The sequence below is a fragment of the Galeopterus variegatus genome, unplaced genomic scaffold (assembly GCF_000696425.1).
Source record: "Galeopterus variegatus unplaced genomic scaffold, G_variegatus-3.0.2 Scaffold81, whole genome shotgun sequence".
NCBI lineage: Eukaryota > Metazoa > Chordata > Mammalia > Dermoptera > Cynocephalidae > Galeopterus > Galeopterus variegatus.
In genome coordinates, this window is record NW_007726192.1 from 833,235 (window position 1) to 857,997 (window position 24,763).

At 41.5% G+C, this 24,763-nt stretch overlaps 1 pseudogene; it reads left to right on the forward strand.

Moving 5' to 3' along the window:
* Positions 1-24,763, forward strand: part of LOC103596196 — a 105,274-nt pseudogene that overhangs the window by 46,893 nt on the left and 33,618 nt on the right.

The following is a 24,763-nucleotide window of genomic DNA, read 5'->3' on the forward strand; positions in this document are numbered from 1 at the left end:
TGTGTTGAATATATTTAAGCCCATCACTGGCACTAATATGGAAAAGAAACTGAGTGAGATTTTGCCTCATCCCCAGTAGCCTGAGGTGTGGACTGCTCTGCCCCCTCCCTCCCTTTCTGGGTTTGTTTGAGCCCCGTGTACCCGCAAACTGACAGGCCCACAGCCTTTGGCTGTGTATACTCTTGGAAGCTAAGGAACCACTTGGAAAACATGACCTAAAGCCTTGAGTTGAGAACACCGTGTTTGTACCATAAAGCACGAGTGACGGTTGCAGCCCAGCCTGTGTGGCCAGGGTCTGAGGATGCTCATATTTCAGCCTTGCACTTGCTGCTTCTATTTAGTCGTACTTGTCATTTCACTGGTACAACATCAAAAGAGGCAGACGGTCCACTTCGGGAAGGTAAATACAATTCTTTGCGGGGCAGGTAAAGTCCAACCTGCCTACACCTTAATGAATGACAATAAACCAACATTACACAGTAACACCAAATGTCACCACAGGGCATAATGCCAGACTGCAGCATTGACTGGGACAGAGATGGCTCAAATATGTCACAGTGGGGAATTCCAAGTTGCTAATACTGTTCAGAGCCTCAAGGGTTGCCAAGTGCTTGAGGAACACACAAAGCACTGACACTGGATGGCACTTCCTCCCCAGGACAAAAGTTGATTTTAATTTTTTAAAGTGGTTGAACAGATTTGAATGACCTTTCACACATGCTTTTCTCACTCTTATTTCTCCATATCCCCAAACTGTAATTTTTCCTTCTCTCCATTTTTGATTGTAAGCCACTGTTTTGCTCTGAGGTTGCTTTCTTCAATTAGCAAAGTGGTTAAGAGCAATGGGCTCTGGGGCCAGGGAATTGGTGTCCAGATCCCTACTCTGTCACTTACGGGCTGTGCCACCTGGTGCCGTAGTTTCTTCATCTGTAGCCTGGGAATGGAAATCACAATGGCTACTTCATGGGGTTATTGTGAGGATGAAATGAGTTATACATATCACGTACTGAGTTAAATCACTGAGAACCTGTATCTGAGCCCATAAGCGTTCAAAAAATGTCTGTTATATGGGGTTATTGTGAGGATGAAATGAGTTATACATATCACGTACTGAGTTAAATCACTGAGACCCTGTATCTGAGCCCATAAGCGTTCAAAAAATGTCTGTTATAATTTTCTTTAGTTATTTCCATATGAAGCTGTTCCTCCCCTGACTTTCGTACAATTTCCTTTCCTCCTTCCTGCCTTCTTCAGCTTTTTACTTCCTTCTCTAGGATTATTTTTGTTTGAGTGTTATAATTTAACAACCAAAAAAGTATCAACTTTTCCTAACGCCTTAGCACAAACCCTTCTGGCTTGAATTTGCAGAGGATTTTCCCACATGGCACTGAGTTGCACATACAGTGACATGGGCCTTCCTTAAGATTTCAGTCTTGCAGGCATTTTATCTGATATGACACTATTTAAACCAATTCAGCCAATAAACTCTTTCCTTCTCATAAGAACTGTCCGTGTGTGAGAACCACTGAAGAGGGATCGTAAGCCTTGTGACGGGGCCAGCCCTGGGGAGACTTTCTGGAGGTGCTGGGTGCAGGGGTGAGCATCTACCCTCCCCGTCCTTAGTCTCCTGCTGCCCTCCCACCCTCACTGTCTGGCCCCTTGCCTTTCTCTCTGCCACTTGGAACCATGGGTTGGTCACATTTCATATTCAGCAGCCACTTTTTTTTTTTTAATTAATTTTTTTAAATGACAATTAAAAATTGTATGTATTTATGCTGTTGAACATGATGTTTTTGTGAAATGACTATATCAAGCTAATTAACATGTCCTCAAATACTTAAATATTTGTGGTGAGAAAACTTAGATCTACTCTCTCAGCAGTTTGTGAGTATATAACCCATGAACTATAGTCACCGTGATGTATAATATCTCTCTTGAACTTATTCCTCCTGTCTAAATGAAATTTTGTAACCTTTAACCAACTTCTCTCCATCCCCTGGCAACCAGCATTCCACTTTCTGCTCTGTAAGTTCAACTTTTTTAGATTCCACATATAAATGAGATCCTGTGGTATTTGTCTTTCTGTGCCTGGCTTATTTCACTTAATGTAATGGCGTCCAAGTTCATCCACATTGTCACAAATGACAGGAGTTCCTTCTTTTTTAAGGCTGAATAGTATCCCATTTTTTATATATACCACATTTCCTTTATCCATTCATGCATTGATGGACAAACCTGTCTGGCTTTTGTATTTTTTTGTTTTTTCTGTTATTGGCAGTAGCAGCAGCAAGAATGAAATAAAGACATCTACAAAACATTGAAAAGCCCTTGCACTCCCTCCCTTCCAAGATCTTTACCAAATCACAAACTTGGAGCACAGTTGGCAATGCGAGAATTGCTAATGCTGAGAAAGGAATATAAAAAAGGCGGAGAAGGAAAAGAAAGGGATGTGTACAAAAAGTGCTGGGCATTGAGGAACTGAGCAACTGAGAGTAGACTCTACATCCTTAACCATGGAAAAGGGGGCAGTAGAGGGAAAATGAAGAAGAATATGGGACCTATATGTACTACTTATTTAATGAGGTGATTTAATTCAGTGATTAGTGATTGGGAAGGGAAGGAGTCTTCTAGAGTCAGAATGTCTGAGTCCACGTCCAAGCTCCATTCGAGCAAGCTCTGTGACTGTGGTCACTTAATGGCTCAAAGCCTCAGTTTTCTCATTTATAAAATGGCAATAATAATGGTAACTTTATTCATACAATGCATAAAGTTGTATTGGTTGTTGCAATGATGAAATGCCATAATCTCTGTACAGTGTGGTTACAAGTGCTGGCTTTGGAGCTGGTCTGTCCTGGTTCAAATCCTTTATCCCATACTCACCTGCTGTGTGATTTTGGAAAAGCCACTCAGTCTCTTTGCACCTCAGATTTTTATCTGTAAAATAGAGATGATGATAATAACACCTAATAATGGGATTAATATATGGGATCAGTAAGAATATATCTGATGTCTAATACATGTTAGATGTTATTCTTCTGTTCTTAGTTGTAGGTACACGTGCCTTGATTTTGTAAAGTGTCCAGCATGTCACCTGACACAGTCAATACTTGGTTATTATTATCAATTATTAAGGTGCTTATTTTTCTCTCATAAAAGTAATACATGCTCTTTAAAGAAAAATTAAAATATACAGAGAAGTGGAAAGAGAAATGAATTACTTTGCGCCAGCAACAATGCAACTTTTGATTTTTTCTCAGGGTATTGTTTTGCATGCTTTTGTATTGTACGTGCATTCATTTCAGACTGCCTTGTTTAACAGAAACATTCCATGTGTTATTACAAATTTTTGGCAAGCATCTCTTCAGTGATAGGTCATCAAATACATATGAGGGTACTTCAAATAGTTTGTGGAAAGATTTGTATCATCTATTAATTCTAATTTCTATGGGCTTTTTGAAGTCCCCTTGTATATGTTATCATAATTCACTTAAACATTCTTTCCTGAATTTATGCTGTTTTTAATTTTTTAAGTATTATAATTATATTAAGATGAATATGCTTGTGCATAAAACTTATTTTTTCATATTTGGGATTATTTCTTTAGGGTAGAATGTGAGAAATACAAATACTAGGGCATATTAGTATATACTTAAGAGTCATTGTACATTGGCCAATTATTTTCCAAAAGAATTATACCAAGTAAAACCACCAATCAAAATGTATAAAATCTCTCCCTTTAAAGAATTTAGTTTTACAAGTAAGCCATGACTGTCAGGGTCATTCTTTAATTACTCATGTGTTTTGAATATTTTTCTGTGTGTATTTTAAAATTTTGTCTTTTCCAGTAACTTGTCTATTTATGCCTATTGGCCATTTTGCTCTACGTACCATAAAATATTTCTATTTTGTATGGGTTCTTCATATGTTAAATGTTATTAATCTTTTGTCTATAAATGTTTGTCCCCAGGTAGTTTAACTTTGGTTGTGGTTTTGACAGAAAGGAATTTTTTTTTCATGTTAGTGAGATCTTGACTAAAGCTTATTGATGGGTGCATATTCAATCGTGGGATTCATAGATTAATTTTCTTGGCCCCTGTTCACAAATTGTTTGCAGTCTCTGAGGCAACCACAAGGGTTATGAATTGGCAGGATTCTTTTTCTTTGTTTCTTTCTTTCTCTCTCTCTTTCTCTTTCTGTCTTTCTCTCTCTCTCTCTCTCTCTCTCTCTCTCTCTCTCTCTCTCTCTCTCTTCCTTTCTTTTTGAGAAATGAGTTTTGAGGTTGGGTTCAATCTCCCATAACAAAGTTGGTCAAAGAAAATGAATGAAAGTTACATATTTAACAAGTTACACAATACATATAAAGATTATACCCTAAAAGAATTATGTAAAGTTAATGTTTTATTAAAATATTTACATCAGTGGTGCTTTGTAGACTGCTCAATAGTCTTTTCTTCTTTTGATTCTTTAAAAATATCAACAAAATTTGTAAACTTTTATCTAGATTGACCAAGAAAAAAGAGAGAAGACAGAAATTACTAAAATCAGAAATAAAGCGGGGGCATGGTAGAGCAGTTGCTTCTTCTGTTACACTGGAGTGGGCTTTGAGGAGAGAGATGTCCTCTTCTTTTTCCAGTTGCCACTGGTGACTCTCCTTTTGTCACTGCAGTTGGGTTTCTGGCAAGCCACCTGTACGGTCGCTGTGACTACTGCTGTCGTGTCGAGCTGCTTTTGAGGCAGCTGTGGCTGTGGCGGTAGCTGTGGTGGGCCAACCACAAGGAAATGATGGTTCTGGTGTGCTCCTTCCCTGTTTCCAGGTGGAGTGAGCTGGCCCAAAAGAAAATTGTTCTGTAACCTGTTTAGTTTGTGTATGATTTCTTTTATTAAGGAAAACTTAAAAGTAATTATGCTTGGGTGGATGGTGGTGATTGGGGACAATCTTTTTGTTTTATGGCTTTACCTATGTATATTTCTCTAATTCTTCAGTCCATCTGGAGTTAAAGTTATATTGGTGTGCTGTATGAATTAAAGGCTAGAAATTGATTTTCTCTTCTAATTTGCTAACCAACTGTCCTATTGTTATTCATTGAATAATTCTTCCATTCCCCATTGATCCATTCTGTCTTATCATAAATTAGGTTCTTACACATTCTAGGGCTATCTGTTCTGTTCTGTTGGTCTACATGTCCATTCCTGTGCCAATGCCATGGTGTTTTAATTATAGTTGAAGGGTATTGAAGTCCACTATTTCAAGAGAAAGCCCAGCAGAGCCAGAACAATTATGTGAATGTGAGGATGTGGATGATGGATACTTACCAATGCCTAATAGTTTTGCTCCCCTTTCCTGTCTTCGAGCCCTGAATGGGCCACAGAGTGATTACTATGAGTTGAAAGGAGATACTCAGAGAGGTAGATGTGTTCCTTTAAGGTCTCCAAGGTATTGGGTCCCCTGGACAGGGCCAAGGTGGGCACCACCCTTGTTTTCCTCTCTGACTCTAGATTTCTGTGTTCCATATGAAACCTCACTGCCCACCAAAGGACATGGTTTTTTCTTCAGACCTTGGCAAAATGTTATTATTAATTCATAATGGTGACCTGTTGAGCTCAGGTGGAGTTGTGTAACTAGTTCTGATCAATGAAAGGTGACTGGTAGTGACTGTGCCTCTACTGGGAGGAAGCTTGAAGAGTGAACCCATGGTTCACCATGCTTCAGCTAGAAGCTACTCTTAGTCTGGGACCCATGGTGGGGACAGTATGGAGAAGAGCAGCAGCCCACCCTCAGTGATTTTGTAGAATGTGTGATAAATAAATCCTTGTTGTAAACCACTGTGTTTAGGGTCATTTGTTACAGTAGCACAACCTAGCCTATTCTGACTGACAGCAGGAGGCTAGTCAAAATATTTAACAATTGGTATAACATAAACATCTATTAAAACAGATACTGGACAGGATACCATGGGGGTGCCTTGTACCAAGTCCTATCATCCCTTCTCTTTAAGGCGACTTTGCATATCTTAAATCTCATCTACTGGGTATTGCTTCTCTAGCTTAGGTTTTATAGTCCTTAGTGATTGCAGCCACTGTGCTTCCTGTCTTCTCTGTTGCTGATGGCATGATTGGCATGTGCCAGAAAACAGACAGCTTCTTCCTATCTTACTGTTCAGTTATGCTTATTGGCCCTCTTCAGTGAGATCATGAGTCCTGATATGCATGGCCCATGCTTATGCAATTTCTGTCCCTTCACAGGCTGTGACACCATTCATTTCACCAGTACATAAAATGCATTTTGTGTTGCAAAAGTATATGCGTGAGTTTCCCCATTATACTTAATTAATCATAACAAATCTTATTGCAATGAATAGGCCTGACACAGATGATCTGAAACCAGAAACGTTAGAAGAAATTGGTGTCCTCCCCAACCAGAGGGAGTACTGTAGAGCCTAGTGATTGAGAGGCTGGTTTCTGAGTCCAACCCACCTGGATTCTTGGCTGCCACCTGTGAGGTGTGTGATTGGGGCACACACCTCCCTCAGCCTTAGTTTCCTCATCTGCAAGTGGGATTCCTGTAAAAATTAGATGAGAAAATAAGCATAAAGTGCCCAAGCACAGAATCTGGTCCTTAAAGCAATTATGGTTATTTTTATTTATTTTTAATACTAGTATAGTCTGTGGAGGCCCTGTTCCTTGCTTGGTTGATGAAATTTGGCTTGAACCCTAATTTCAGGGTGTAGAGCAATTCAGAGTTCTCTTGAAGATTTCTGACATGTAGCCTTTTACTTCTTTCTGAGTTCTGAGTCTTTGTGGCTGACTAGTTTCCATCCCTTGTCAAACTCAAACGCTAAGCTCCGTGCGTCGCTGCCCCAGGGCCCAGGCTCTGGAGCTGTCCTCGGTTCATGGTCTGTCTCGATCACCTTGGAATAGCTACTAAACTTCTCTGTTTCTCAGACTCCTCACCCCTCTGATAGGACAGTAATAGTGCCTACCTCATAGCTGTTGTGAAGACTGACGAGTTAACACAATCAAGGCCCATAGATCTGTAGCAGACAAATAATCAGCAGCCAATAAATTTTGGCTATTACTATTCTTCATTTCCTCATTTTTGTGATTTTGACAATTTTGATTGGAGATTTGACGTCCCCTCCATATTGCAGGCTCGATTCCATCATGTTCTGCTGCCTTCCAATGCCCATGTTCTCACAGTGTGTCCCCCACTGCCCCCTGAACACTCTTGAGGCACAAGGTCCGATTCAGCTCCTCCCACTTCTGTCTTCTGGAGAATAACCTGGCCAGGTCCATTTGCCCCTCCACCTCTCACCTTTTAAGCTGTTACTAAGAAAGGGCGGAAGGCAGGGGAAGACTTGCTGCTTTGGTCAAAGGACAGAATGAGCAGGGTTTGCGGTTGATATGACTTGTCCCAGCAGTTACTGTCCCGTGGAGTAAATGTTTGTTCCCTGACACATTCCAGTGGTTATTCCATCACGTGATCCTGGAAGTAATTGCAAACATCCATTTTGGAGTTGAGAGGCCTGTAGTCAAATCCTGACTTCTCCACTTTCCATGATCTTGAACATATCAAAAAATGTTTGTCTTCAGTTTCCTCATTTGAAAAGTGGGTGTAATGACACCAGCCTTGCAGAGCTGTTGAAAGAATTGAGAAGAGTAACTTACATTTGTTGTATGCAGTTGAGAGGGCAGAGCTCTGCAGTCCAGCTGGGTATCATCTGTTAAGCCATGAGTTATTGAGGCCCAAACTGACCAGGCGAGGGTAGGCAAGGAGAGGATGGAGGTGGGGGGAGCTGGGAGGGAGTTACGTCCTTTCAACAAGTCTTGTGCCTGACCTGGGGGTCTGTGTCTGTTAAGAAGGGGAATCTTTTTTCTTTTTGCCCAAACATGCCCTATGGGCTCTGGGGGATAGTGGACTCTCTTTGTAAAATGCCAAACAGTATCAAGCTTAGAGATAGTGCCAATAAATTATAGCTGTTATCATCCTTAGAAAGTTCATATGCAGAACCTACTGTCTTTAAAGTATCCAGCTTTTGGGCCGACCCCGTGGCACACTAGGGAGAGTGCGGCACTGGGAGCGCAGCGACGCTCCCGCCGCAGGTTCGGATCCTATATAGGGATGACTGGTGTGCTCACTGGCTGAGCACGGTGTGGGCAACACCACACCAGGGGTTGCGATCCCCTTACTGGTCACGAAAAGGACAAAAATAAATAAAAAATAAAAATAAAGTATCCAGCTTTTTCTGAAAAGGGAGGTGGTTGGTTTCTTTTCCATTTTTAAATGATGCTTAATCTCTATTCCCTGAGAGACAGAAAATTTTAAGTCTTTTGTGGTTACAAACAAATGTATGTGGCTTATTAATTACTGAGCTTCATGTTCAAACGCAGTGGCTTTACCAGGAGGGAGACAGAGGCAAAACGTTTCTTGCTGCCATCACAAATATTGCAGAGGCCAGATTCTGGCCAGCACAAGGGAAAGGGGGAAGCTGCTTCCTAAGGCAGGTGTAGACCAGACACCAGATGTGCAGCCATATGCTGCCGGAGGCCAGGGTTGGCAGATAGAAACAGGAGAGAAACACGATCCCGGGAACAGGAGAAAGAACCAAAGCTGCTGTCATCAATGAGTTAGCGGCTTGTTCAGTCACTGCAAATGGGCACTCAGGGAAGATACCAGCTTTCTGCTTCGATTTTCAGGGCTTGGGACAATTCTGCTTCAGGAGGGAGACAGCCTTGCCTGGTGAAAAGGATCCTTCCTGTGGGAGGAGAGTCTCCTGCTGGGATTATGATGATGAAAGGAAAGACCCTCTTTTTTTTCTTTAGTTGTTTTATTTTGGATTAACTTTAGATTTATGGAAGAGTTATGGTTATCATATAGTGCTTCCATATATCCTTCATTCAACCTCCTCCAAGATAGACATATTACATTACTGTGATACATTTATCAAAACTAAGAAATTAACATTGTACAATACTATTAAAAGTATAGTTCTTAGAACTGAGGTGACCAGAGGTGGGAAAGTTGGGGGGCGTGGTGGGGGGGGTAATCAAGAATTGGTAAAGGGCCACAAAAAATGATTACATTGTGTTATGTTGAATATACTAATTTTCCTGATTTGAGCATCACATATTGCACACAGGTACTGATACTCAACACTGTACCCCACAGATACACATGATCAATTATGTTTCAAAAAAAAAAGGTAGAACATATTATAAAACTTATGTACTAAGGTTGATTATATTCCCCTAACACTAGTTTATAATAAAGGGGACTGACGTATTTTCTTTAAAAAAAAAAATATATAGTTCTTATTCAGATTCTGCCGGTTTCCCCACTCATATCCTTTTCTCTATTCCAGCATCCATTCTAGGGTACCATATTGTGGGTTTTTTTTTAAATCTCCCAAATTACCTAGACCACATTGTATTTTGTTGTCATATATTCTCAGTCTCATCTAATCTGTGGCAGGTTTTAAGTATTTCTTCGTCTTTCATGACCTTGACATGTTCAAAGAGTGTTGGTCAGTTATTTGGTTGAATGTCACTCAATTTAGGTTTGTGTAACACTTTCTTGTGATTAGACTCGGGCTGTGCATTTTTGACAGGAATACCACAGAGGTGATGTGCCCTTCTCAACTGATCGTATTGGGAGATACAAGATACCAACTTGGCTTGTCACTGGTGGTGGTAAGCTTGACCAGTTGGTTAAAGTGGAACCTGCTAGTTTCTCCACTGTAAAGTTACTGTTTCTCCCTTTTCATACCTCTTGTTGGAAGCAAATCACTAAATTTAGCCCACACTCCAGGGGAGAGGAATTAAACTCTGTTGTGGACTAATATTTACGTCCCTCCCCAAATTCATATGTTGAAAGCCAAACTCCAGTGTGAAGGTATTTGGAGGTGAGCCTTTGGGAGATAATTAGATCATGAGGGTGGAGCCCTCATAAATGAGTTTAGTGCTCTTATAAGGAGCTGAAGAGACCAGAGTTCTCCACTTCTCCATGTAAGGATACAGCAAGAAGGTGCCATCTATGAGCCAGAAAGCTGGCCCTCACCAGACACTGAATCTGCCAGCACCTTGATCTTGTACATCCCAGCCTCCAGAACCATAAGAAGTACATTTCTGTTGTTTTAAAATTACCCAGTTTATGGTATTTTGTTATAGTAGCCCTAATGGACTAAGAGGAGCTTCACCCACTGGAGGGAAAAATATGTCAAAGAATTTACAGACACATTAAAACCACCACAGTAAATAATGAATATTTTTGGTGAGATACTTTGAGACTATGCAAACATCCTCCTTCTCACAGCTTTCCCCACTAATGCAAGGGTTCGCCCACGGATTTTGTCTACAGCAATGACCTGGTATTCTAATGGTGATTCTCTCTTTCCTTGTAAGGACCTTCAGTGTAGTTATAATAACCCCAAAAGGTCACTCATCTAGTGGTGAGCCAGAGGAATTCTAGAGAGGGCCACCTTCTGTGAGAACAGGCCGTCTTCCTTGGGTTATTAGAGATAACTTTATAGAAGGCTTGTTGTGGACATTATGATTTCTGATCCCTGCAGGGAGCTCCTATGTGGTCATGGCTACAGGCCCATGGGGTGTGAGAATTCATATTAGGGGTAAATATCACTTTAGCCCTTCTTCCGTGCTCTTCCTTGCCTTCTTTGGGAATGTGACCTGTTCAGAATCCTGTTTCCTTCAGCAGATTCCTAACTCCCAGGAGTCTCTGGAGTGAGGCATTCTCTTTAGACCCCCAGATGGGATGACTGGACCCCTGAGCCCAGTCTCAGCAGGTCTCTGGTCTGGAGCAAATGGCCTCCAGTCCCAATCAAGACTGTTCTGGTGATGGAGAGATGACCCATGCTTGCCACCATGATTTCTTTTCCCTAGTGGTCTTTGTGACACCACAGACACCTGGAAGAGCAAATTCAAGTTTGTGGCTAATTCAGGAATGTCAGCACAGATTGATAGGAGGCTGGGTAAGGTCACAGCAGTCGGGCTAGGAGGAGGACACGGATTTGTTCAGTTAGTCATTTAGTCAATCAGGCTGCAAATGCTTATGGAATGACTACTATGTGCCAGAGGCTGTTGTATGTACCAAGGATAAAGGGAAACACAAAAGTCCCTGCCCTCATGGAGCTTACATTCGATGGGCTATTGGGAGTGGCATGGAGAGTCTGGACTGTGTCTGGAGTCATATCTGGAATGGATGAGATCACCTATAAGAATGGGACTCACAGTGGGACTCAGTCAGGAGCAGGTGCACATCAGGACTACCTGGCGAGCTTCTTCAAACTTAAGGCGACACTGTTCTTAACCCAGACATTTAGAAATTTTTAAAATACTCCACAGAGGCATCCTCCCCAGTTGGGAACCACTGCCATTGAGATGTTCACTGAAAGGAATGTGATGTGTGTGGAAGCAACGAAAAGAGTTGGAAGTCACTGTGCAGCTGGAGAAGAGGCCCAGGGTAAAACTGAAAGCCACTTCGGCTTCCTGAAATTTGGAAGTGCATGCCAGGTGGTGCATGCTGGCTATGGACACAATCAATCATGGTCTTAGTTTTGCTTCTTTACTAACTACTGTGACCTCCCACAAGATATTTATTTTCTCTTGAGTTCTAATTTCCTCGTCATTAAAATCAGAGGTTAGACTAGACCAGTGGTTCAGAAACCAGTAGCATCAGCATCTCTTGAGAACTTAGAAATGCAAATTCTTGGTCCCCATTCCTGACTTATTGAATTAGACACTCGTGATGGGGCACAGCAGTCTGACATTAAAAATCTTTCAGGTGATTCTGATGCTCCCTAAGTTTGAGAACCACTGGCTCTGACGAATTCGAAACTCCCTTCTAGCTTTAAAGCTTCTGCATTGTTTTCTTGTTCAGACGCTTTTGCAGGTTTCATAGTCTATGCCTCTTTCATAGTCTATGCCTCCTCCCCCAATTGTTAAATGATCTTAATTAAGTCCATTTCCTCTGAGGGAAATGCGCATGCATGTGTGTACGCATATGTGTGCATGCGTGTGGGTGCAGGTACTTATGTGTATGTGCACATATGTGCGTGTGTGCTAACAGAAAGATGGTGAGTAGAGATTTCCAGCCTTCCTGTTGGCTCTCTGGGATGATGTGATGAGAAGTGAGCTTTACTCAGTGAAAGCGAGAGACCACACTGTTCAGGCTCCTGCACAGAGTAGGCACTTTTAACTTTCCCTAGCTTAACTGGAATTAGGGGCAGAGCTGGGTCTAGAAGTTGGTAGTCTAATTTGGCATAGACTTTGTTGGCACTTTACTGGGTTGCCAAGTCCTTGGTGCCATCAGTCTTTCCGGCATCTCTCGGTTTCCAACATCTGTCTTCCCTTGAGCTTGCTGTCTACTTCTCAACAGGAACCACTGCTAGAGGCTCTCAGCCTGATCCCTTCTGCCAGAAGTCACCTTCTGGGCCAGAAATGTCCTCTGTGAGATTCCCTCACAACCCAGCTGAGCCCAATTTATGAAGCAGCGCGACCCTCAGAGGAAGACCTGCCACTCACTAACGCGTCTGCATCCAGCACAAGAGTTCAAATGGACGCCGCATACTATTTGCATAAAAACTTACAATTCATTAACCAAGCTAGCAAACTATTAGATACAATGTTTTCTCTCCTTCTACCATGACAAATATACAATATACTTTCACAATGACCTGAAAAACCAGGTTCACATTTAGATTTCTCAGATTCCTTGAATTTCCACTTTGAGAAGAGGCAACGTGGAGAGAACTACCCGCTGAGCTCTGGTCTTCCCTCCCCTCGCCCTGTCCCTCCCTGAAGGGTACTCATATGCACACGTGTGGGCACCTTAGCCCAGGTGCTAGCTCTGTCCACTGCCCATCCTGGTGAACAGCAATCCATTGGCCACCCTCTCACATGAGGGCACACACACTGCAGCACAGTTCATTCTCAGAAGGACAGACCCAGGGATGAAGCCACTGAGGACCAGGAAACAGGCTCGGGACTCTGCATAGGGAATTTGGAGGCTCAAGTACTCAGGAAGTGGCTACAAGTGGCCTGTCCTCTTGGCCTGGGACTCCATGCTCCATTCTTGAGACTGTTCTGAGTGACAGTCTTCCCTCCCACCTTTAGTATTCTTCAGATACTCGCTTGTGTGGTATTTAGGGAGAGTATCACAGAATGTCAGAGTAGGAGGGACTCTAACTTAGTGATGTCTAATCCAGTCCATGGGTTAGGAAATAAGGAAACTGAGTGTTGGGAAAATAGAATAATTTAATCAGGTCCCCTCACCTTATGGACAGTTGGGGGAGGTGTGGCGCATTATTTGTAAGCAAATTGTGTGTGTCAAGCCGCGACTTGGCTGGCATCTGTCTCAGGTGGCTGAAGTGCAGCCATACTCCCCAACCTGCAGCTTCCAAGGACCTTTATGCTGGTTACCTAGCTCATAGACCTGTGTGTGAGGGGTCTGGTGGCCCAGCCTGGCGTGTGAAGGGTTTGTGACCTAGTCTGTGAACGGGCTTGAGGGGTCTGTGAGCTCCAGACCCAGCCCTAGGTCAACAATTGGCCCAGTCGGCAGGATTACGGGCAGGTTAAATAGCTCCACACTAAGGCACTCTGGAGTGGTGGATTACTTTCTGGAATGCTGGTTTTCAAAGAGAAGCATGATTGTGATGTGAGTGGTAACTGCCCCACAAAGATAAGCTGGCAGGGCTCTGGGACTCACTTCCCACTGCTCCTCAGTGCGTGAGAACTTCAATCCCTGGGTAACTAGAACAAATAATGTTCTGTATCTTCAACCCACATTTTCACTGCCTCCTTGAAGGCGCCTCCTTGGAAGTGGCTCTATGGGCACATTTTTGGGGTTACATGTTCATAGTGCTGCTTTGGTAATAATAGTTGGAGCAAGCTTCAAAAAGATGGAAATATGGTTTTTGTTTTCCTATTCAGAATTTTCTGCCTGTTTTGAGTGATCTGGGCACTTTCCATCGCATCAGTGAATATAACCTGGTTCTTTCCATGAAAATCAAATAACTCAAAAGCTAGCAATGTATTTCTGTCACAGACGATATTTTTGTTTGCATTTTGATGTGTTTTTATGAATTGGATTACAAAACTAATTGAATCAGAGATGAATTTTGCTCAGGAAGTTGAAGTATTTTATGAAATAAAATTACCATAGGAAATTGACCTAATTATTCAGAAGTTTCTGATGCAAAAGCCTAATACAGTTTTGAAAGCCCTCCAAAGAAGAGAACTCAAGAACACAGCTTCCTCATGGCAAAGAAACACACTTTTTATTGATCTATCTCTTAAGAAGTACAGTTTTTAGCTTATAAGATCATAGTTTTAGGGTATACTGTATAAACGTATTATACTAATTTCAAAAGCCATGTTTCTATAAAACTAGTTTTCTATTTGTAATGTTTTTTTCTGTCATTTGTAACTATGGTTGGTGAAATATGAGTGTTATTTTTGTATTTAAGTGCTTAAATCTTCTTTGTCCCACATGCAAATGGCTTACGACTTGGATTTTTTTTAATATCGATGAAGTGCTGGTATATATACCATAACAGACAAGATCCCAGAAGACTTTGGAGTTACAACCATTATCAAAAACTTTTTGTGTCCTTGGTTTTTGGAGAGTGCAGTTTGGGCTTTACCTGCCCTATCCAAAGAATTGACTCTCTCCTGATGACTCAGAGATTGCAGAGATGAGAGGAAGATCTAGGGTGGTTTCCCTCTTATCTTTCACTCTGGTAGCTGGAAGAGATCTGGAGGATTTCTTTGATCCACTCATCACAGTTAAGACCACACTCCAATGTCTCCCATCTCTGATGCTGATACCAGGCCATGTGTCCTGACTTTGCCTGGTCGTTTCTCTAGCCTTGTCAGTTCCACCACCCTTTCCTGCCTGGACTTTATCTCTAGTCCAGGGGTGGTGCCACTAGGTGGCTTACTCCTGCCTTTAGCCTGCCCCCCTATATGCAAATGGGAAGGCTGTGGAAGTTGTGGAGAGGAAACGTGTATCCCTTAGGATCTGAGATGGCAGATAGTTTCCAGTGCATGCACAGCTCTGAACAGCTAGTAGTGCTGCTCCAGGCACAGGGCTGAGGAGGATTCTGAGGCTTCCAGGAGGAGGAGAGGGTGGATACAGTGTAACCCATTTGATACAGTGCCTTTAACCCTGTTGACATCGCCAATGTGGAGCCAGGGGCTAATGTCAGCATTATGAGCCGCAGCCAATTGTCTAGCTCTTAATCCTGTTTGTGACACCAATTGTCTAGCTACACGACCACACCAGTTGTCGGGCTCTTTTACCTGCTGGTAATCCTGCACCGACTCGGCTGATTGTTGAGCTAGGGCTGGGTCTGGAGCTCCTAGACCCCTCAAGCCCATTCACAGACTGGGTCACAAACCCTTCATACGCCAGGCTGGGTCACCAGACCCCACCACGCCATGCCGGGTCACCAGACCCCTTCACGCAGGTCTATGAGCTAGGTAACTGGCCAAAAGGTCCTTGGAGCCATAGGTTGGGAAGCATGGCTGTGCAGGCAAACACCTGAGGCTGACACCCACCTGCCTGCTTCACAAACTCTCTCTCTCTCTCTCTATCTCTATCTTTATCTCTATCTCTCTATTTGTCTCTCTTTGTCTCTCTCTCTCTCTCTCTGAAGAACACAAGAATAGCAACAAAACTAAAAAAGATACACTGGCGCACATGCACACTCACTACACACACACACACACACAATTTGCTTACAGAGGATGCCGAACCACACCCAACTGAACCCGAGGTGAGGGCTCTGACTGAACTATTCTATTTTCCTGACAAAGAGCAAAAAAGTTTGGAACATCCTGTTCTAGATTAAGACCAGCCACCAAAGCAGGGAGGAGCAAGGGGGCTGCATTTTCTGTGTCTTTACAGTATCAGGTCCTCCCCTGATGATGCTGCAGTCACTATCAACTGACAGTTCTGTGCGGCTTTGTTTATGGCACTAACAACCTCCTTCCTGGGTGCCTTCATTTTGCTATGACAGAGGACTTGTGATACAGTGTATTGTTTAATGCAGGTATGTTACCTTCTGTTGTTGAGAGCTAATAGATCTGCTTCATTAATTGCCAACTATTTTTAGCCTTGTCCTTAATGGAGAGAAACAGACTGCAAACATGAGACTGCACCGTTTGCTCGGACTGTCGACTAGTGCCAACTTCATGAAGCATTATTTCGAGGATTTTTTCTTTAGTAACCAAGGAGTGTGGTTCTACCCACACCCATGCAAATTTTTGGATATAAAAATATTTTTAAAGATAACTTTTTAAAATTGTATAAAACAATATAAACAATTTAAAAAGCTTGCCAAATAGAAGAAAAAAAGGGGGGAAAATACTCCTTACTCTCAGCCATCCTAATGTAATAAGTAGCCTTTTCCTCTTTCCTTCATGTTATTTGTCAAATGAATATATTATGACTGTAATAATAGTATTGATGGCAATTGAGTATATATATATATATTTTTTTTTTGTTGTTGTTGTTGTTGTTTAACACTACACCATAATTTTGCTATTTGTTTTTTAAATAAACTTTTTATTTTGAAATAAGTTTAGATTGATAGGAGAGTTGCAAAGGTGGTAGAGAGAATTCCTCTACGCCTTTCACCCAGTTTCTCCTCATGTAACATCTTACATAACCACTATGCATTTGCCAAATCTGAAAAATTAACTAGTGATGGTACTCACTAGTCATAGTACAATATTATCAACTAAACCACGGACTTTGTTTGGATTTTACTGGTTTTCTCACTAATGTCTTCTTTCTGCTCCAGTATCCAGTCCAATATACTACATTGCATTTAGTTAAATCTCATTTTTAGTATTTGTCCACCAGTCCATCCAGACGATGCACCATAACTGACCTACTACCCTGTTTCTAAATATTTGGATTGTTCATGGTTTGTGTATCATAAGTGGTGCCATGAAGAACATCTTCATGCGGGTAGCCTTCTCTTCCTTTCAGATCCTTTCCTCCCAGCAGACCGTGATGACACTTCTGGGAACCCCAAGATAGGAACAGACTTATGGCTCTAGCTATCAGTGCACATTGCCAAATTGTCTTCCAGAATGCCTGTGTATGTGCTCACTTACACAGCCATAAGTATGTTTTTAAGGAAGCAAATTCATGTATTCTTGTCAGCATGTGTTACTTTCACTTAAATATTTTGGCTAACTTAGTAGGTGGAAACAACATCTCAATTTTTAAAATTGTATTTCTTTGGTAACTAGCTAATCTGAATATTTCCCCATGTGTGACTACTAGCTATACGTCTTCTTTGGTTGTCTCTTCATATTTTATTTATTAGGGTCTGAATACTTTTTTAATCAATATGCATGAGTTTTATAATAACAATATCTCTTGGCCTGTCATTTTGCTGCAATTACTTACCCCTCGATCTGTTGTTTTGAATTTTTCGCTTGTAATTTTTGAAGAGCATGATGAAAGTTTTATGATGTAGAATCCATCACCTTTCTCTTGATTTATTTATTTTTAACCTCTTTTAAGCTAAGAAGTTCTTACTCAAAAATTTTGATTTTAAAATTTAATTATATTTTATAATTTGATTTCCCATATTTAACTGATTCATCTGGAATATTTTTGGTCTTTGGTCCAAATGTCTGACCTGGCCACCTCTCACTCACCAGCTGCAGGTGATGCACCTCCTACTTCATGGACAGTCAAAGCCATCTGCATGTTCCCAGCTGAGGGAATGCCCCCCCCCCATTGCCCAAGCCAGAATCCTTGGAGACATCCTGACTTCTCCTGTCCTCATCACCCACATCCACTCAACCCCAGAGCCTGGTGGTTCTCTGTGTGTGGTTCTTCCCCCATCTTTTGGGGGAACAGTATATACCGCTCCCATCTCCCCTTTGTGTCATTCCTACTTGTCTGTCAGGCACAGCCAAGTGTGTCCTTGCTATGTGCTACCAAAGTGCCCCGTGCTTCCCAACTCTAATGCTCCTCACACCTGATTGTAATGTCCTCCTAACTTGTTTGTGACCCCATGTCTGTCTTTATCATTAATGTGGCCGCATTCGCTGACCCAGTACCTGGTACATAGAGGAAGCTCAGAACGTATTTGTTAGGTGTGTGAAAGAGCAAATAAATGAGTGGAAGTGCCAATAAAATAGGAGTCACAGCTAACTGTGTCCCAGCAGGGCTTGATTTAAATATTCTCCTAGAGAATATGAAAGTAAAAGAGATAGCGTATTGGAATTCATGCTTTTTATGGTACCAAGATGTCATGGGTACTGTACATTGGCTTGTTCAACATCCATTTTGCCCTCCTTCTAGGTGTCATTACTTTAATGTGAAGACTGGAAAAATAAAAACTACACTTCCCAGACTCTCTTGTAGCCCATATTCGGGATGGAAATTAGGTCCCACCAATTAGATGTACTCTTGGGAGATATGGAAGGCAGGAGCAGGGTAGAGGGCACTTTCCTGCTGCTATTTCTCCAACCAAGCAATGAAAACGAGAACTCATCATTCCAGGGTCCAGCATTAGCTTTGTGGGTGTCTGGAGGCAGTTGTGGCAGCAGTAATGGCAGTGGGGAGGGTGAAGGCAGAGGCCACCTGATGCTAAGTCACCACCATAATGTGCACTCTCCTCCTCTCTCTGTTTATCTATCTATAAAATAGAGCCAATGAAGACTCCTGAAATCCATTTCTCTAGGCTTTCTACCAATCTCCATGGCCACCTTTCTGCTTAAAATACCTAGAGTGTTTTGTATTCTTTGAACTGAACCATTGCAGACATGCAAGAGAAACAAGGACTGTATATGTAATAAGGTTCTCCTCTTATTGACTCAAGTAGCGTGCCTGCATCAGTTGTAATTTTCCCCAGAGCACAGGGAGCAAGAAATATTCCTAAGACTAAGGATGAAGTTGTGCTGACTAGTTATTTTATGGTTCTGAGAAGGACTGATAAATCATTTCCACTCCCTTTCTTCCCACTTTCCGGTCACCTTTGAGGTTGTGTTAGCATAGACCTCCTAACTTAGTAATAAAGCCGATCAGTAGCATGCAGTTATATAGGAGAAGCCAAACATGAAACTACATGGAAAAAATATAAGTGAATGATGCAGATCCTTAACATTTCAAGAGTTTTTATAAATCAATGAGAAAAAAATTAACAATCTAATTGAAAAATGTGCAAAACCCATGAATAGAGGAAGTAGCCAAAAAAATTAAAATATTCAACTTTTTTCTTAGCAAATTTGTGAAGTTTTTAAAAGACTCTTTTTTTAAAAGCTGTTTTAGATTCGTAACAAAATTGAGAAGAAGGTACAAAGATTTCCCAGGTACCCCCTCTCTGCACACATACATAGCCTCCCCCTTTATCAACATCCCCAACCAGAGTGGTACATTTGTTACAATTGAGAATCTACCTTGACACATCATTATCCCAGAGTCCACAGTTTACATTAGGGTTTGTTCTTGGTGTTGTGCATTCTATGGGTTTGTACAAATGTATAATGACATGTGTCCACCATTATAGTAACATACACCATAGTTTCACTGCCCTGAAAATCTTCTGAGCTCTGTTTGTTCATCCTTCTCTACCCCCTAATCCACGGCCACCACTGATATTTTTACTGTTCTCCATAGTTTTGCCTTTTCCAGAATGTCATACAGTTGGAATCATACAGTTTGTATCCTTTTCAGATTGTCTTTTTTTCATTTAATAATAAACATTTAAATTTCTTCCATATCTTTTTATAGCTTGATAGCTCATCCTTTTTTAGTGCTGAATAATATTCCATTGTCTGGATGTACCAGAGTTTATGTATCCATTCACCTACTGGGGGACTTCGTGGTTACTCCCAAGTTTGGACAATTATAAATAAAACTGTTTTGAATATCTACGTGCTGGTTTTTGAGTAGACATAAGTTTTTGACATCTTTTGGTAAATACCAAGGGTACAAATGCTGGATCATATGGTAAGAATTTTAGTTAGTAAGAAACTGCCAAACTCTCTTTCAAAGTGGCTGTACCATGTTGCATTCCCACCAGTGATGTATGACAGTTTCGTTGCTGCACATCCTTGTCAGCATTTGGTGTGAGCAGTGTTGTAGACTTTGTCCATTCTAATAGGTGTGTGCTGATCTCTCATTGTTGTTTTAATTTGCATTCCCCTGATGACATATGATGTGGAGCATCATTTCATGTGATTACTTGCCATCTGTATATTTTCTTTGGTGAGGTGTCTGATAAGTTCTTTGGCCATTTTTTAATCAGTTTTTTTTTTTTCCTTATTGATGAATTTTAAGATTTTTTTTGGTCTCAGTTTGTTGAACTGCTGTAGCAAAATACTGTAAACTAGGTGGCTTATGAACAACAGAAATTTATTTGTCACAGTTCTGGAGGCTGAGAAGTCCAAAACCAAGGCACTGACAGATTTGGTGTCTGGTGAAGGCCCACTTCCTGGTTTGTAGATGGCCATCTTCTCACTGTGTCCTCATATAGCAGAAGGGAAGGGAGAGCTCTCTGTGGTCTTTTTTATATGGACACTAATCCCATTCATGAAGATGCCACCTAGATTATAACTTAATCACCTTCCAAAGACCCCATCTCCAAATGCCATTTCACTGGGGATAAGATTTCAACATATGAATTTTAGGGGGACACAAACATTCAGTCTATAACATTTATGTATCTTGGATAATAGCTTTTTATGAGATATATCTTTTGCAAGTATTTTCTCCAAAGCCTGTGGCTTTTCTTTTTACTCTCTTGACAGTGTCTTTTGCAGAGCAGAAATTTTTAAGTGGTAATACGCAGAGCTGGTGAGGTTGTGTTACTCTTACCTGACATTCTCGTACACCACCATAAGCTTCTAAATTGGTTAATTTTCTAGATGTAAGTTTGATTATATTTATGAGAAGCCTTTAAAATATTCATTCTCTTAAGTTAATGGTTTTCAACTGGGGGCACATTTGGCAATGTCTGCAGATCTTATTTTTCACAGCTGGGTTGGGGAGTGCTACTGTCATCTAGTGGGTAGAGACCAGGGATGCTGCTCAGAAGGACAGCACCTGCTAAAAACTATCCAGCCCAAAATATCAGTAGTGCCAAGTCTGAGGAACTGTCTTAATACAGGAATTCTGCTTTAGGACTTTACCTTCCCCCAAATAATTGAATGTTCTTAAAGATTCATTCTTTTAATCTTTTTGGGAGCTAGTAGCTGGTAAAAATTAAAACGTATGAGGGTACTTCAAAAAGTTCATGAAAAGATTAGTATTACCTTTTAATTCTATTTTTCCATGAACTTTTTGAAGTACCCTTGTATAGATCCCATAATTTTTATAGGTATCCATCCTAGAAATACCTGCACACGTACACAAAAAGGCACATAAACAGATGTTCTTTCAGCATTTTTAACAGTGAGATTTTGGAAACAACATAAATGTCAATCAGTGGAGGGATGGTTAATGTACATGCATACTCTGTACGGCAGAGTTTTTGGCTATCTGACTTCTCACTACCCTTTGCCTCTGATCCTATCCTCCTCTTGGGTGCCTTCTTTACTGTGGATAGGCTTGGAAGAAGAACAGCTTCCAGGAATCCCCTTATCACGTCATTTCCTAGTTTGGAAACCAGAAAGAATTGACCTTTCCTCTCCTGCCCCTTGGTTGAGCCAAGAGTAAGTCACGTGGCCTAAGTTTGGCCAATCAGACGGAACTTTAAATCTTGAACCAAGGCAGAGCTAGAAAGATCACTGAACATTAAATCCCTGAGTGGTGACAGTTGTAGGTGCCTGTGGAGCACGTGGGAGCTGCTTCCTGGCCTCACAGTTCTCGCTACGTGACAGCATTGAGCCTGTATTACTTGGTCCGTCAGAAAGACGTTGGGTTTGTTGGCAAAAACATTGATGAGAGGCCCCAGCAGCAGTCCAACAAATAGAAACATTAGATCTTTGTGAATTGCAAACTATCCTAACTGATATGCTGGAGAATTATATTCAGTAGTTAAAAAAAAAGCTCATCAGGACATATTAGAAAGTGTAAAATCAAATTGCAGAACATTCATTCACTTAAGGAATGTTTGTTCAACTCTTATTGTTTACTAGTCTCTGTACTTTGAGCGGGACAGACCTGGTTCATGGCCTCATGGATCATTATTTAAAATAGCAAAATATTGGCCACGAATTAAGTGCATAACAATTAGTGGACTGACAAACACTGTTTTTTATGGCATATATGTTATATGGAAGCATTTATAGCCATTAAAAATAATGATTTCAATGACAGTTAAATATGCTGTATATACTATAAATATCTATATACTATTAAGTAAAATAACAATTTAAAATTATGAATATACGTGAGTATAGACACATAATCATTATATAGTATAGACATAACGATAATAAAGAATACAAATTTTGCACACAAACACACAGACTGAATGAAACAACCTTTTTAAAAAAAATTGCATGTGACCAAAAGGAGGTATATACCAAAATGCCGATAGGACTCATTTCTGAATGGTAGAATTATATATATATATATTTTTTTGGTATTTTCTAAATGTTGGCAATCTATGTATGTTGCTTTATAATTACTAAATTTATTATTTATAATCATAAAATTATTTAAGATAAGTAGATAGTAAAACATTTGAAAATTGTAAACCCCATTTTATCCTTAACCATATTTTCAAAAAGTTCCCTGATAAGAATATACTGCCTATATAAGCAAACATATCTATATAACATATATAAAACATAGACCTTACTGAGTAAATAAACATTCATCACCTTGCTTTAATACATTCCCGACTCCTCGAGTGGAGTCCTAAGTGCTCGGTCTGTGCTACCCTGAGGCTCCTTTTGCTGGCCCCTGACCTATGAGAAGTTAGAGAAAGAGCAGAGGGCAACGGTTGGGCTGATTTCTCTAGCAGTGCCAGGCTGGGAGAGGATAGCAAAGTTCTGGTGAGGTCAGCTGAGACAGGTGTGGCATATCAGGCTGCATTTCTGGCCCGCAGATTTATTTTTCAGTAATTCTGTAAGGACATGCTCTAAGATCTTGTGTAAGTATATTCAAGGTTGGACGCGTGGAGCTTCTAACGCCATCTCTTTTGTTTGGGGGCAGGCAGGGTAGGGCCTCCTCTTCACATCATGCTGGGCGCATTGAACTGTACAGCTTTCAGTATCCGGTGGAAAATGCCAAGGCATCCTGGGAGCCCCATCATGGGGTACACTGTGAGTACGTGGGCTCGGGATTTCTGCAGCGGGTGTGTGGGTGCCTGTGCATCCTTCCCATCCTTGCTTTATCTGTATATGGCCTTCTTATATCAGCCCTCCCATATTAATAACTGCCCTATTCTCCTTCCGTAAAACTAGAAGAAATGTTTCCCTTTAAGGGTATTTTTAAGTGCCCCAAGCATCCTATCTGAATTAGGATCTATCCAGTCCTTTCTCTGTTCAGCAATGGAAAAACATAAACCAAGTAGAAGACATGGTTCCTGCTATCCAATTGCCTGTAGTCAAATTTGGAGAATAAAGCAGAAATATGGGAAATGATAGGGAATCACTGTGAAATGTTGTCAACAGCTACAAAATAATGTGAAATCTGAATTAGTGTAGAGGGGTGGACAGGCAAAGTGAGGAAGGCACAGAGAATGTGCTCTTACCTATCAGAGGCTACAAACTGGGCTAATTTGAGTTTACTAAAATAGTTTCTTTGAACTGTGTTTTTAGAAATGAATCAATTTTCAGAAGCCAGGGCATTTCAGGTAAACATTTGGAGTTCTGAAATGTCTGGGCTGCTGGGAGAGCTGGCCACACTGGGTCCACATTCCTCTGGGGCACCAAGCCCAGTGGGCTGAGCTGCCCATTTTAGGTGGGGCATAAGCCCCTCCATAACACCCCAATCCCACCACTCACTACTGTCTCCGTGTCACCAAGGGACAGTAGCCATGGATCATGGCCCTTGTCTTGTTGTCTTCTTAAAGTAGAGAAATATATTTCTAGACTTATGTGGTATCAAAAATGGAAGATGAAAGACTACCTGGGAGGGTCAAGATTCGGGGAGAAACAGGAGGAGCCGGGAGGAGCCCTGTCATCCCACCGCACTGATAGGCGTCTTCCTCCTGGCCTCTGCAGGCTTCTGAGTTTGCAACCCCGCCAGGTACTCCGATGTTTGCTCCCACAGAACTGGTGTGTGTGAGGTGAGGTGACGCACCTCAGAACCCACTGCTGGTGTCAGTGCGATCAGAACGTTTGATTGCAGAGGACAAGTACGATCTGCTCTCACCCGATGTCTGCTTCTTTTCAAGGTCTTTTACTCTGAGGTGGGCGTGGATAAAGCACTGCAGGAGCGGTCGCATAGTGTGCCTCTCAGCCAGGACGCCCCAGCCATGGTCAGTGGCCCCTACCAGCAGTCACCAGAAGCACACGGTGCTTGGGATTTCAGGGATATTCGGGCAGATTGCTAATTTGGTGTGTGTGCTGTTGTCTGTGTAATAATAACTAGGGCTTGTGTTGTCCTTTAGAGTTTCCAAGTGTCTTGCATGTCACATTACCTCTGTAACATGCCCGCTATCCCTCTGGAAAGGCAGGCATCTGACAACTCCTGCTGAAAACAGCCCATCCTGGACTCAGCCCTATTTTATCATGCAAGAAAACAGCCACCTTACAGCCACCTTTTCTACCCCTTCTTTTCCTCATGAAGTTCAGTTCTGATTTTTTTTTGAAATCTCAATAAAGCTTT